Raw genomic sequence first — 12617 nt, 5'->3', positions numbered from 1 at the left:
AATCCCAGAATAGAAAGAGGGCCCCAGCATGGACTGATCGGGAAGTCTTGGATCTGATCGCTGTGTGGGGTGATGAGTCCCTGCTTTCGGAGCTGCGATCGAAAAGACAGAATGCAAAGATCTACGAGAAGATCTCAAAAACCATGACAGAGAGAGGATACAGCTGGGATGCAACGCAGTGCCGCGTGAAAATCAAGGAGCTGAGACAAGGGTACCAGAAGACCAAAGAGGCAAATGGACACTCCAGATCCCAGCCCCAGACATGCCGTTTCTACGAGGCACTGCATTCCATCCTAGGTGCGGCCGCCACCACTACCCCACCACTGACCGTGGACTCTGAGGATGGGATATTGTCGACGGCCGCTTCCTCGGAGATGTTAGCGGACGGGGAAGATGAGGAAGGAGATGAGGAGGACGAGGCAGTCGACAGCGCTTACAACGCTGATTTCCCAGACAGCCAGGATCTCTTCTTCACCCTCACAGGGATCCCCTACCAACCATCCCCAAGCGTTAACCCGGACCCAGAATCAGGAGAAGGATCAGTCGGTAAGTCTTTTAAACCTGTAAAAATTTATTTTGATCAGAACATTAATATTTACATTTGGTTTTTCATGATTACTTTGCCCTAGGCGCTTAATGATTTAGTCCTTGGCAGTGCAACTACTGCAAAACAATCTAACAATGTCCGGTTTATCATGATTGGTTTGCCCTAGGCGCTCAACTGTTTAGTCCATGCCAGTGCAGCTACAGTAAAATTCGGTCTATATGTCCGGGGATAGAGCTGAAATCCTCATGGGACATCTCCATGAAGCTCTCCTGGAGGTAATTGGAAAGCCTTTGCATGAGGTTCCTTGGGAGAGCGGCCTTGTTGTGTCCTCCATAGTAGGAAAAGTTTCCGCGCCAGGCTAGCAGCAAGTACTCTGGGATCATTGCCTTGCAGAGCATGGCGGCATACGGCCCTGGTCTTTGCAGGCTTTCACGAAGCATGCGTTCTCTGTCGGTATCTGAAATCCTCATCAGAGTGATTTCGCTCATGGTGACCTGCTTTGAATTAGGGGAATGTTAGTATTGGGACTGCTTGCCTGTTCCTTTACAGAACTGTAAACGGCGGTTTACAGCCATGCGGTGGAGGCGGGAGAGGGGCAGCATACAGGGATCTTTCCTGGGGACAGCCGCGAGGGGGTGGGACAGGGACAGAGTTCCTGCTTGCCAGATTGCTGGCAGCAGGAACTGGCCAACGCTAGGAGCATTGCTTTGAACGTGAAAGGAGGGCAGTGCTATTATTAAAGTTTTAAACAGCCACAAGTCTACAGCTTACCATGTCAGCCTGCTACCCAGATTCCGCTGTCCTGCCCCGCTTGTCTGATCTGCACTGCAAGACCCCAGGCACTGAATGCGAAGGCCGAAAATTTGACCTTGTCCTGAGTGCGCATGTAATAGATGCTGTGCATGGTCTTGTTCACAGAGAAAGACTATGTTCTTTGTTCACAAAAAAATTGATCTTTCTGAGGAATTCACTCCCTTTTTCCCATCCCACAGCTGTGACTGTCTCTGGACCTACCCTGGCATCACACTCCCAGAGGCTGTCACAGATTAGGCGTAGAAAGAAAAGGACACGGGACGACATGTTCTCAGAACTTATGGGCTGCTCCCGAGCCGAGGCAACCCAGCAGACCCAGTGGAGGGAGAACATGTCACAATACCAGCAAGCACACAGCGAACGGGAGGAGAGGTGGCGGCAGGAAGACCAGCAGGCGACTCAAACACTGCTTGGACTAATGAGGGAGCAAACGGACATGCTCCGGTGCCTTGTGGATGTTCTGCAGGACCGGAGGCAGGAGGACAGAGCCCCGCTGCAGTCTATCTGTAACCACCCTCCCCCGCCACAAAGTCCCATCCCTCCCTCACCCAAAGTACCAAGAAGGAGGGGCGGCAGAGTCCGTGAAAACTGTCACTCCATCCCTGCAGACTGGTCACGTAGCAGAAGGCTGTCATTCCCCAAAATTTGATAAGTCCTTTCCTTCCCGCCTCACTCAAGTCCCCATCCCAGTTTCATCCCCTAACTGTGTAGTTGCTAATAAAAAATACGTTTCTGTTAATTACTGTTTCCATCATGTTTTTTTAGAGGAGAGTCTGTTTGAAGGGGGGGAAGGGGGTTGGTAATTGGACAGGACAGTCACCTTTACCAGGGTACAGACACAGGGGCAGGTTCAGCAGCAGGTCACACACACATTGCAGTCACTAGGCACCCTGGTGAGTCTGGGAGGTGGTTTTCATTTTCTGTGTGGGGTGGGGCTATGTGACTTTGTGGTTCAGGAGGGCGGTTAGAGATCTTATGCAGCGGTCCTTATGCTGGATCACAGAGCCATGCAGCAGGGGATCGGTAATCGTCCTCCCCCTGCCACAAAGTCACATAGCCCCCACACACAGAGTCCCGAACAGGAGGGGTGGCAGGCTCCGTTGAAACAACCAGTCCACCAGTGTGGACCACTCTAGAAGCAGGAGCCTGTCATTCCTCGAGTTTAGAAGCATCCTTTGCATCACTACACTACACCCGCTCCCCACCACAGTCTGCGTCCCAGTTTCAACACTTTACTGCAAAAACAGTAATAAAGAAAATGGTGTTCATTAACAAATTTCCAGTGATTTTATTTTTAAACGTGTGTTGGAAGGGGGGGGAACGGGGTGAACGGGGTATGAAACTGGAGAGGATAGTGAACATTCACTGGGTAAAGAAACGGGGGCAGGTTCAGCTTCTCTGTAAACAAACTTAATAGTCACAGGTTACCCTGCTCACTCAGGAACCTAGCTTTCAAAGCCTCCCGGATGCACAACACGTCCCGGTGGACTCTTCTAATCGCACGGCTGTCTGGCTGGGCGTAATCAGCAGCCAGGCGATTTGCCTCAACCTCCCACCCCGCCATAAAGGTCTCCCCCTTGCTCTCACAGAGATTGTGGAGCACACAGCAAGCTGCAATGACAATGGGGATATTGGTTTAGCTGAGATCAGAGCGAGTCAGTAAGCTTCTCCAGCTCCCCTTGAGACATCCAAAAGCACTCTCCACCATCATTCTGCACTTGCTCAGACGGTAGTTGAAGAGTTCTTTTTCACTGTCCAGGGTGCCTGTATAGGGCTTCATGAGCCAGGGCATTAGCGGGTAGGCTGGGTCCCCGAGGATCACTATAGGCATCTCCACATCCCCAACAGTTATTTTGTGGTCCGGGAAGTAAATACCTTCCAGCAGCCGTCTAACCAGACCAGAGTTCCTGAAAACACGAGCGTCATGAACCTTGCCCGGCCATCTGACATTGATGTTTGTAAAACGTCCCCTGTGGTCCACCAGTGCTTGCAGCACCATGGAAAAATAGCCCTTTCGGTTAATGTACTGGCTGGCCTGGTGGTCCGGTCCCAGGATAGGGATGTGAGTTACATCTATAGCCCCACCGCAGTTTGGGAATCCCATCGCGGCAAAGCCATCTATGATGACCTCCACGTTTCCCAGGGTCACTACCTTTGACAGCAGTACCTCAACGACTGCGTTGGCTACTTGCATCACAACAACTCCCATGGTAGATTTGCCCACGCCAAAGTGGTTCGCGACTGACCGGTAGCTGTCTGGCGTTGCAAGCTTCCAGAGGGCTATGGCCACTCGCTTCTGGACAGTCAGGGCTGCTCACATCTGTGTGTCCTTGCGCTTCAGGGCAGGGGACAGCAACTCACAAAGTTCCAAGAAAGTTCCCTTCCGCATGCGAAAGTTTCGCAGCCACTGTGATTCATCCCAGACCTGCAGCACTATGCGGTCCCACCAGTCCGTGCTTGTTTCCCGTGCCCAGAATCGCTGTTCCACAGCATCAACATGACCCATTGCCACCATGATGTCCATGGCGCGGGGTCCCGTGCTTTGTGACAGGTCTGTGCCACTCTCAGACTTCATGTCCTCACCACGCTGCCGTTGCCTCCTCGCCCGATTTCTCAGCATCTGCCTCTGGAAAAGGTGGATGATAAGGTGTGAGGTGTTGACAATGGCCATAACTGCAGCGATGGTCGCAGTGGACTCCATGCTTGCAGTGCTGTGGCGTCCGCGCTGTCACTCACCAGAAAAGTGCACGACCTGATTGCCCGCCGGCGCTTTCAGGGAGGGAGGGCGGGAGTGACGGTTGGATGATGACAGTTACCCAAAACCACCCTCGACATATTTTTTTCTCCAGCAGGCATTGGGGGCTCGACCCAGAATTCCAATGGGCAGCGGGGCCTGCGGGAACTGTGGGATAGCTGCCCACAGTGCACCGCTTCCAATGTCGACACTTGCCCTGTTAGTGTGGCCTCACACAGTCAAATTACTGTCCTTAGTGTGGATACACACGTTCGACTTTGTAATATCGATTCCACATATTTGATTTAAGTAAAATCAAACTACTCTCATAGTGTAGACATACCCTGATACTGCTAACTTCCCCATTATCTTAGACTGTCCTTACAGGGGTATGACAGCAAAGAGGTGTGGCCTCCCTTGGAAAGTGACAGCGCGGGAGGGCCACACACGCCTACAGGGTACAAATCAGATGTAGGGTAAAACTTTCAAAAGAACCTAAGTGACTTGGGAACTTAAGAACCATTTTCAAAAGTGATTTAGGCAGTTGGCCAAAGTCCCATTGACTTTCAATGAGACTCAGGCTCTTAAGAGTCTAAGTCACTTTTGAAATTGGGCCTTAAACTCCTAAGTCACTTTGGTGCTTTTGAAAGTTTTACATATACTCAGATTTATACCTGCTAAAAGAGCAACCAGGCCCAGCCTTTCTGAAAATTTACCACACATAGCATATCTTCCTGATGGTTGTATCAAACGCCTTTCAGAGCTATGTACAGTACCAGGCAGACTCTGACATATGGAGCTTTTCCTGCCCTTACTCCACTGCCCTCTTGTAAATATTTTTGCTTTAAATAGCATATATCAATTAATGCAGACACTTTGTGTTCAAAACCCACTTTTGGGAATGGGCATATAGGATTTTAAGACTGGAGGCATTCAGATTAGTCCATCCCCTGCACGAAGGCAGGGCAAAGTATACCTAGACCATCCCGATTAGGTGCTTGTGCAATCTGTTCTTAAAAATCTCCAATGATGGGGATTCCACAGCCTCCCTGGGTAACCTGTTCAAGTTCTTAACTAGCCTTATAGTTTAAAAGTTTTTCCTAATATCTAATCAAAATCTCCCTTACTGCAACCTAACCTGATTACACATGTCCTACCCTCAGTGGACAAGGAAATCAACTGATCATTGTCCTCTTTATAACAGCCCTTAACATATGACTGTTCTCAGGTCTCCCCTTAGTCTGTTTTTCTCAAGATTAAATATACCCAAGTCTTTCAATGTTTCCTCATGGGTAATGTTTTCTAGATGTTTTATTTTTATTGCTCTCCTCTGGACTCTCTCTAATATGTACACATCTTTCTTAAAGTGTGGTGCCCCAAACTGGACACAGGACTTCAGCTGAGGCCTCACCAGTGCTGAACAGAGCAGAATTACCGCCTGTGTCTTACATACAACACCTCTGTCAATACATTCCAGAACTATATTAGCATTTTTTGCAATTACTTCATTCTGTATACTAATTTCATCTAGACCACATTTCCCTACTTTACTTATGAGAATGTCATGTGGGGCTGTGTCAAAAGCCTTACTAAAATCAAGATATATCACATCTACTGCTTCCCCCATCCACTAGGTCAGTAATCCTGTCAAAGAAGGAAATTAGGTTGGTCTGGCATGATCTGTTCTTGACAAATCTATGTTGGCAGTTACTTATCTCCCTATCATCTACTTGGTGCTTACAAATGGATTGTTTTAATCATTTGTTCCAGTATCTTTCCAATGTCAAAGTTAGGCTAACTGGTCTATAAATCCCCAGGTCCTCTTTTTTTCCTCCCATTTGTAAAGATAGATAATATGTTTGCCCTTCTCCAGTCTTCTGAGGCCTCACCCTCACTGTCCTCCATGGGTTCTTGAACATAACTGCTAATGGTTCTGAAATGTTCAGCTAGATCCTTAAATACTCTAGAATCATAGGGTTAGATGAGACTTCAAAGAAGGGACTTGTCAAGATGGAAGATTTGTTGTGTTTAAACCATCCAAGACAGATGGCTATCCAGCCTCTCTTTTGAAAACCTCCATTGAAGGAGCTTCCATAACCTCCTAAGGCAGTCTGTTCCATTGTCCCAGTGTTCTCACAGTTAGGAAGTTTTTCCTGAGATTTAATCTAAATCTCCTATGCTGTAGTTTGAATCCGTTGCCTCTTGTCCTGAGCTCTGCAAAAGAAAACAACTTTTCTCCATCTTTTTTTATGGCAGCCTTTCAAATCTCTGAAGACAATTTATTATATTCCCCCTTACTCTCCTCTTTTCTGAACTAAACATAGCCAGTTCCTTCAGCCTTTGTTCATATGGCTTGCATTCCATCCCTTTGATCATCTTTGTCACTTGCCTCTGGATCCTTTCTATACACTGGTGATCAAAACTGGACATAGTACTCCAGGTGAGGCCTAACCAGCGCCGAATAGAGCGGTACTATCACCATCCGAGACCTGCATGCTATGCCTCTGTTAATGCAACCTACAATTGCTTTTTTTTTTTTTTTTTTTTTTTGCAACAGCATCGCATTGCTGACTCATGTTGAGGTTATGATCCACCACAACTCCCAGGTCCTTCTCAGCAATGCTGCTGCCAAGCCAGTTTTCCCCCATTCTGTATTTGTGCATTTGTTTCATCAGGCTCTGATTACTTATATAACGTATCTAAGGCTTTGTCTACACTGGAAACTGAACGACAAAAGTTTTGTCGTTCAGAGGTGTGAAACCCCCCTCCCCCGAATGACAAAAGTTTTGCTGACCAAAAGCACCAGTGTGAACAGTGCTTTGTCGGCAGGAGAGCTCTCCTGCCAACAAACCTACTGCTGCTTGTTGGGGTTGGAACTTTTTTGTCGGTAGGAGAGTTCACTCCTGCTGACGAACAGCAGCTACACTGCGCGCCTTTTAGCGGCATGGCTGTAGCGGCACAGCTGTGTCGCTAAAAGGTGCGTAGTGTAGACATAGCGTAAGTATTCTGTAAGCTCTTCTTTCCCTATTTTGGCCTGAGTTCCTTCCCCTTTGTTGTTAATATTAATTGTGTTAAGCATTGCTGTTCTTTATATTAATGGACAAAAAAGAAGTTAAAATGTACTTTTCTTTCATGACACAGCCTCCACACAGGGCGCGGCAGGGGAGGGCGCGGGAGGGAGGGCGGCCAGAGCCCCGGGGGAGGGCGGCGAGCCCCGGCCGGGGCTCCGCTCTCCCCGGCGGCCGGGGGGAGGGCGCCGGAGGAGGAGGGCGGCCGGAGCCCTGGGAGGAGGGCGGAGTGCCCGGCCGGGGCTCCGCTCTCCCCGGCGGCCAGAGCGCCGGGGGGACGGCGGCGAGCCCTGGCCGTGGTCCCGCTCTCCCCGGCGGCCAGAGCCGGAGCGCCACACTGCACCGCCCCCCTCCAGGTGCCGCCCCAAACACAAGCTTGGTGGGCTGGTGCCTGGAGCCAGCCCTGCCTCCACAGAAACCCAGTGTAAATATTATATGTCTAACTATGTGGCCACAGAAGCATTTTTGAGAGTAGTTGGCCGTTAAAGGGTGTGTGCACATATACCAAGTGGCCTACATTTCATACACTAGTGTAGAAATACTCCATGCCCTCTAGCAGTTTCTCTATCCACCTAGTGGAACAGTCAGAGAACCAACTTCTTTCTCCTGCATGTTTCTTTGCATAAAATAGTTGTAAATAGTTTGAAAGGAGTTTGATTTTTTTTCCTAGTTCTCATCAATTTTTTGTTGGTTTTCTGTTATCTCAGGCCTTGCCCAAGATAATGGACCTGTGTAGGAAAACAGGGTTTAAGGAGTGTTCTCCTTGCCCCACTATGTTTCCCCTTTCATCTGGGCATGAAAAGTACCTTTTAGTTCTCATCTCTCAGGCATTTAGCTTGTGATGCCTGCAAGGCCTTGCCCAAGATGACCATAAAACTCCTCTCTGGAACCTGCTCCTGCAAGAGACTAGTAGCACGAGTCTGGGCAGTGCCAGCTCCAGGCACCAGCTTGTCAAGCAGGTGCTTGGGGCGGCCACTCCGGAGAGGGGCGGCACGTCCAACTATTCGGCGGCAATTCGACGGACGGTCCCTCTCTCCGGCTCGGAGTGAAGGACCTTTCGCCGAATTGCTGCCGCAGATCACGATCACGGGGGCGGAGGGGGGGGAGAAGGAGGGTTGTTTTTGTTTTTTGTTTGGGTTTGGGTTTTTTTGGCTGCTTGGGGCGGCCAAAACCCTGGAGACAGCCCTGAGTCTGGGTGACCTTCTCCTAAAGTGTTCACCCCATGTACAAACAGTGTGGCTGCTGAGCCTCCATCAGTTCCAAAACCTGATCCAAAATCCCAGTCCTATTGCAAACACTTCTCGAACCATCGAAGGAAGTTCTTCCAACTAAAGATCAGAGTTCTTCAGAGGAAGCTGAAGAAAACACCCCTTACAATTCCAGGAGCTGCAAGAGGCCATATAGTTCAGCAAAATGGTGTTCCCACAGAGATCTGTTGTCTCATCCAGGCGGACCCCATTGCAGTCTGCTTCTGTGGATCATAGGATTCCCAAGAAAAACAATGCCTATTCTGATCCAAGCAGGTTGGATCGGTTATCCTTTACCCATCAGATCTGTTTGTCCAAAGTACTAGGAGTCAACATTCTTTGAAGGCAATGGGAGAGGGGATGCTGAATGACTTGGAATTGTCGGTGCTGATGAACCCTGCCTACTCCCCCTTTGCATCCATTGGACTGGTTCCTCCAAAATCTCTTCTGAAACAGTTATCCCCTCAGCATTGTGCATATGAACCCTTAGTGCTGAAAGAAGTTTGTTTCAAGGCTAGACTGGTGCCATCATCTGATCTGTGGAGCCCATGGAACTGAGCTCAGTATTGTGGCCTTGGATCCAAGATAAGTAGGTCAATCCCATTCTGCTGCAACTCCTGATGAGGAGGAACCTAGTTCAATCAAAGAAAAATACTTGGAGCCTTATGTCCCCTTGGACACCTCCCAGAGTTTAAAACTTATCTAGGTTTTCTTCATGTAGATACTATACCGCTTGGGACTACTTCTTCAAGTGTTGTCCTGGTGGGTGCTCCACTTCAGGTGTCAGTGTGTCCCGGTGCTGTTGATCAGAGATTTATAGTAGCAGTGTCCACATGGGTCATGCTTGCGCAGGAGACATCTTGTGGTCGTTTGTGCCGCATGTAGCACATGCACAACCCAAGCCCTTCAGTTCCTTCTCAACTGTCCTCGGTTAAAGATGCAGCGCTGGGTTAGTGTTAGCACTCTTCCCTAAAACCGTTAGAAAAAATATTTTAAATAGCTAGTTAGTTAGATAGAAAGTGATAGTTAGTGTTAGTTTTATTCTAAAAATAATTTTGGTTTTATTTCTTTAGCTACCTCCCCACAGGGGACAGTTAGCCGTTAAGATGTCTGACTCCCCAGGCTTCAAACACTGCAGCTCCTGCTACAAAGCTCTGTCCGTTTCAGACAGACTCTCATTATGTGTACGCTGCCTGGGTGAGGCGCATAGCCCCCAAAAATGTGCCCACTGCAGCAATTTGAAAGTGAGAGCCTGACATGAGCGGGATCTCAGGCTAAAAATGATTTTAATGGAGAAATCCCTACAACCCAACTCGGACAAGCAGACTGCCTCTCCGGGCACTCCTCCAACTGAAAAAGGAGATGTACCCTCTAAAAGACCAAAAAAGAGGGCTCAGACTTCTCCTCAGAAAGTACCGCAAAAACAACGGCGGTCTCCTGCCAGGTCGCTACCCCCAATGCTGACATATGCTCAGCTGAGCACCTACGACGCTCCAGTGACCTCCGGCACCACCGAGGCCCAAATGAAGAGACGGAGTTTAGGCACAGACAAAGACATGTCTCCTCCATGGCACCGAATTCACCCTTAAGGGACTCTGCACCAAGTGTCTCATCAAACACCATGCCTCCACCCCTGGTACCAACAATGCAGTCAGCACCAGTGGAGAAAACCAAGTTGGCACCGACCACACTGATCAAACAGTCACAGCATTGGTTGGCACTGATGCCAGCAAGAGTGGAACCGACGGTCCAGACATCAGCACCGACACAGTCTCTGCTGCACCAGAGAGACTTGATGATATCGTCGGCACCGCACTCCCTGATACTCACTACTGAGGGCTCCCCTACAGGCTATAGAGGAGATCTTGATATTGCACATTTTTCTAGCAAAGATGATGATGAGATGCAGGAACAAAGCACCTTCTCACCACACCATTTCTCACCGAAAGCACATCAACCATCTTGGAGTCATATGGGGTCAAGATATCTCCAGACGGCTCAACCATGGTGCAGACCACCATGGATGTAGACCCCAATGGCCTTCCCAATGCAATAGGCACATTGGGAACCCTGGGCATCTTACATAGACTAAGAAGCGAATGACCCAGTGAGACAGTCCTAGGTGTGCCCTTCTTGTACTTCATCCCCTGATAAAGCTGTTTTGACTGCTCCCTTGTTTCCTCTAAGTGACATCAGTTGTTGATATTCCTTTAGTATCTTTGCCCAGAGAGTCTCACAAAAAATAGAAATCCCGGCTCTCCAGGTTTAAAAAAAAAAAAAAAATCAAACAAACCTACAACTCTTCCCTCTGCTGCTGACAGGTATAATAATACCATAGGTAATAACCTGAGTTGAAAGGGTGCAGTTCATTACAAGTGGTCACTCAAACACCAGGTGAGCACCGTCCATACACATACTTGTTTGCTACATATTAGAACAACAAGGGGCTAAAATTCTGCTTCGAAGTGTGCAATGATATGCAGTGTGTATCATGTCTTTCTGATACATAGAGGGGAAAGTGCTCCTTTACACCTTTCCTCCATTTCCTTTCGTCCCCAGAGTTCTGAGGAGGATTCAACAGGTCTGAGCCTGTGCATGGCAGACCTAGTTCTTGGAACGTCTGTGCCCGTGTAAAGATTATCCATTCAGTCTTTGTCCTTCTGAGTTAAGATCTGTCATCTCAGCCAAATGGCAGGATGGGGTATTTGGACCTCAAGTCATTTTACTTGACAGTGTAACTGCTAGGTTTTTAGGTCAGGATGTCCTTAATGCTTGTCTCAGGAGAACAAGGCAGCCCTCCTAGACTCCATCCACCAGGAAATATTATGCTGTCATACAGAAAACTTGTTTAAAAGTTTTGCTCAAGGTAGAAGCCTTGCTTTGGTATCATCCCAGTTTTAGTTACCTTAGACTTTCTTCTCTCTCTCTGGTGTGGTCAAAGATATTATTGACAACTGCAAAGGTTTATTTTAGTCTACTATGTCCCTGCAAACAGACGCCTCTTGATGCAGTAATCTTTAAAGGAGCTCACAGATATGTACCCTCCCATCAAGAAATTACTCATCCTTTGGATTTGAGTTTGATGTTGAACAAGTTAATGGAAATGCTTTTTGGGCCCTTGAGATCTTTCTCCTTGTATCATCTCTTACTGAAGGGATCATTCCTGGTGGTGGTTTCCTCCTCATCAGAGTTCCAGGTCCTGCTGGCCAATTCTATCCTTTTTCACAATGTTAAACCAGTATTTAGGTCTCAACTCCAATAGCTAACCACAGTTGTGTCTTGAGTCTCATATCATATAAGTTAACGTCACTATATGTGCTTTTCCCAAAGACCCAGGGCCATGCTGGGGAGTGAGGTGGCACATACCTAATGTCAAAACAGTTGTTAGACAGAACAGTGACTCTTGTTCACATACTGAATGGACTCCCCTCTATTAGGCAGCCCAGAATTAAATAGGTTTAGGACATTGAGAGGAACTGAGGGTCAAATAGATAGGGCAAAGAATTTAAAACAATCAATCAATCGAGTGCAGGGCCCAATGGACATTTACATGTTCCCTAACTCTGACTATTGCTCAAAGCTGGTTACATAGCCAGGCATGCAACACCTACTGTGCGGCTCTATAAAGGCAATATAATCAATATTCAGTTTTCAGAATGGAGAGAAGTAAATAGTGGTGTCCCCCAGGGGTCTGTTCTGGGACCAGTCCTATTCAACATATTCATAAATGATCTGGAAAAAGGGGTAAACAGTGAGGTGGCAAAATTTGCAGAGGATACAAAATTACTAAAGCGAATTAAGACCCAGACAAACTGTGAAGAGCTACAAAAGGATCTCTCAAAAACTGGGTGTCTGGGCAACAAAATGGCAGATGAAATTTAATGTTGACAAATGCAAAGTAATGCACATTGGAAAGCATAATTCCAACTATACATATAAAATGATGGGGTCTAAATTAGCTGTTACCACTCAAGAAAGAGATCTTGGAGTCATTGTGGATAGTTCTCTGAAAACATCCACTCAATGTGCAGCGGCAGTCAAAAAAGCTAACAGAATGCTGGGAATAATTAAGAAAGGGATTGATAATAGGACAGAAAATATCATATTGCCTCTATATAAATCCATGGTATGCCCACATCTTGAATACTGTGTGCAGATGTGGTCGCCCCATCTCAAAAAAGATATATTGGAATTGGAATTGGAAAGGG

General features: G+C 47.7%; 1 protein-coding gene across 1 annotated transcript in view; it reads left to right on the top strand.

The window, feature by feature from the left end:
- The window catches only part of CCDC57 (coiled-coil domain containing 57), a 110775-nt gene that overhangs the window by 95543 nt on the left and 2615 nt on the right, over window positions 1–12617 (top strand). The window lies entirely within an intron of this gene.

The sequence above is a fragment of the Trachemys scripta genome, chromosome 14 (genome assembly GCF_013100865.1).
Source record: "Trachemys scripta elegans isolate TJP31775 chromosome 14, CAS_Tse_1.0, whole genome shotgun sequence".
In the NCBI taxonomy this organism is placed as follows: Eukaryota; Metazoa; Chordata; order Testudines; family Emydidae; genus Trachemys; species Trachemys scripta.
This window is presented reverse-complemented; position numbering and strand designations above follow the sequence as displayed.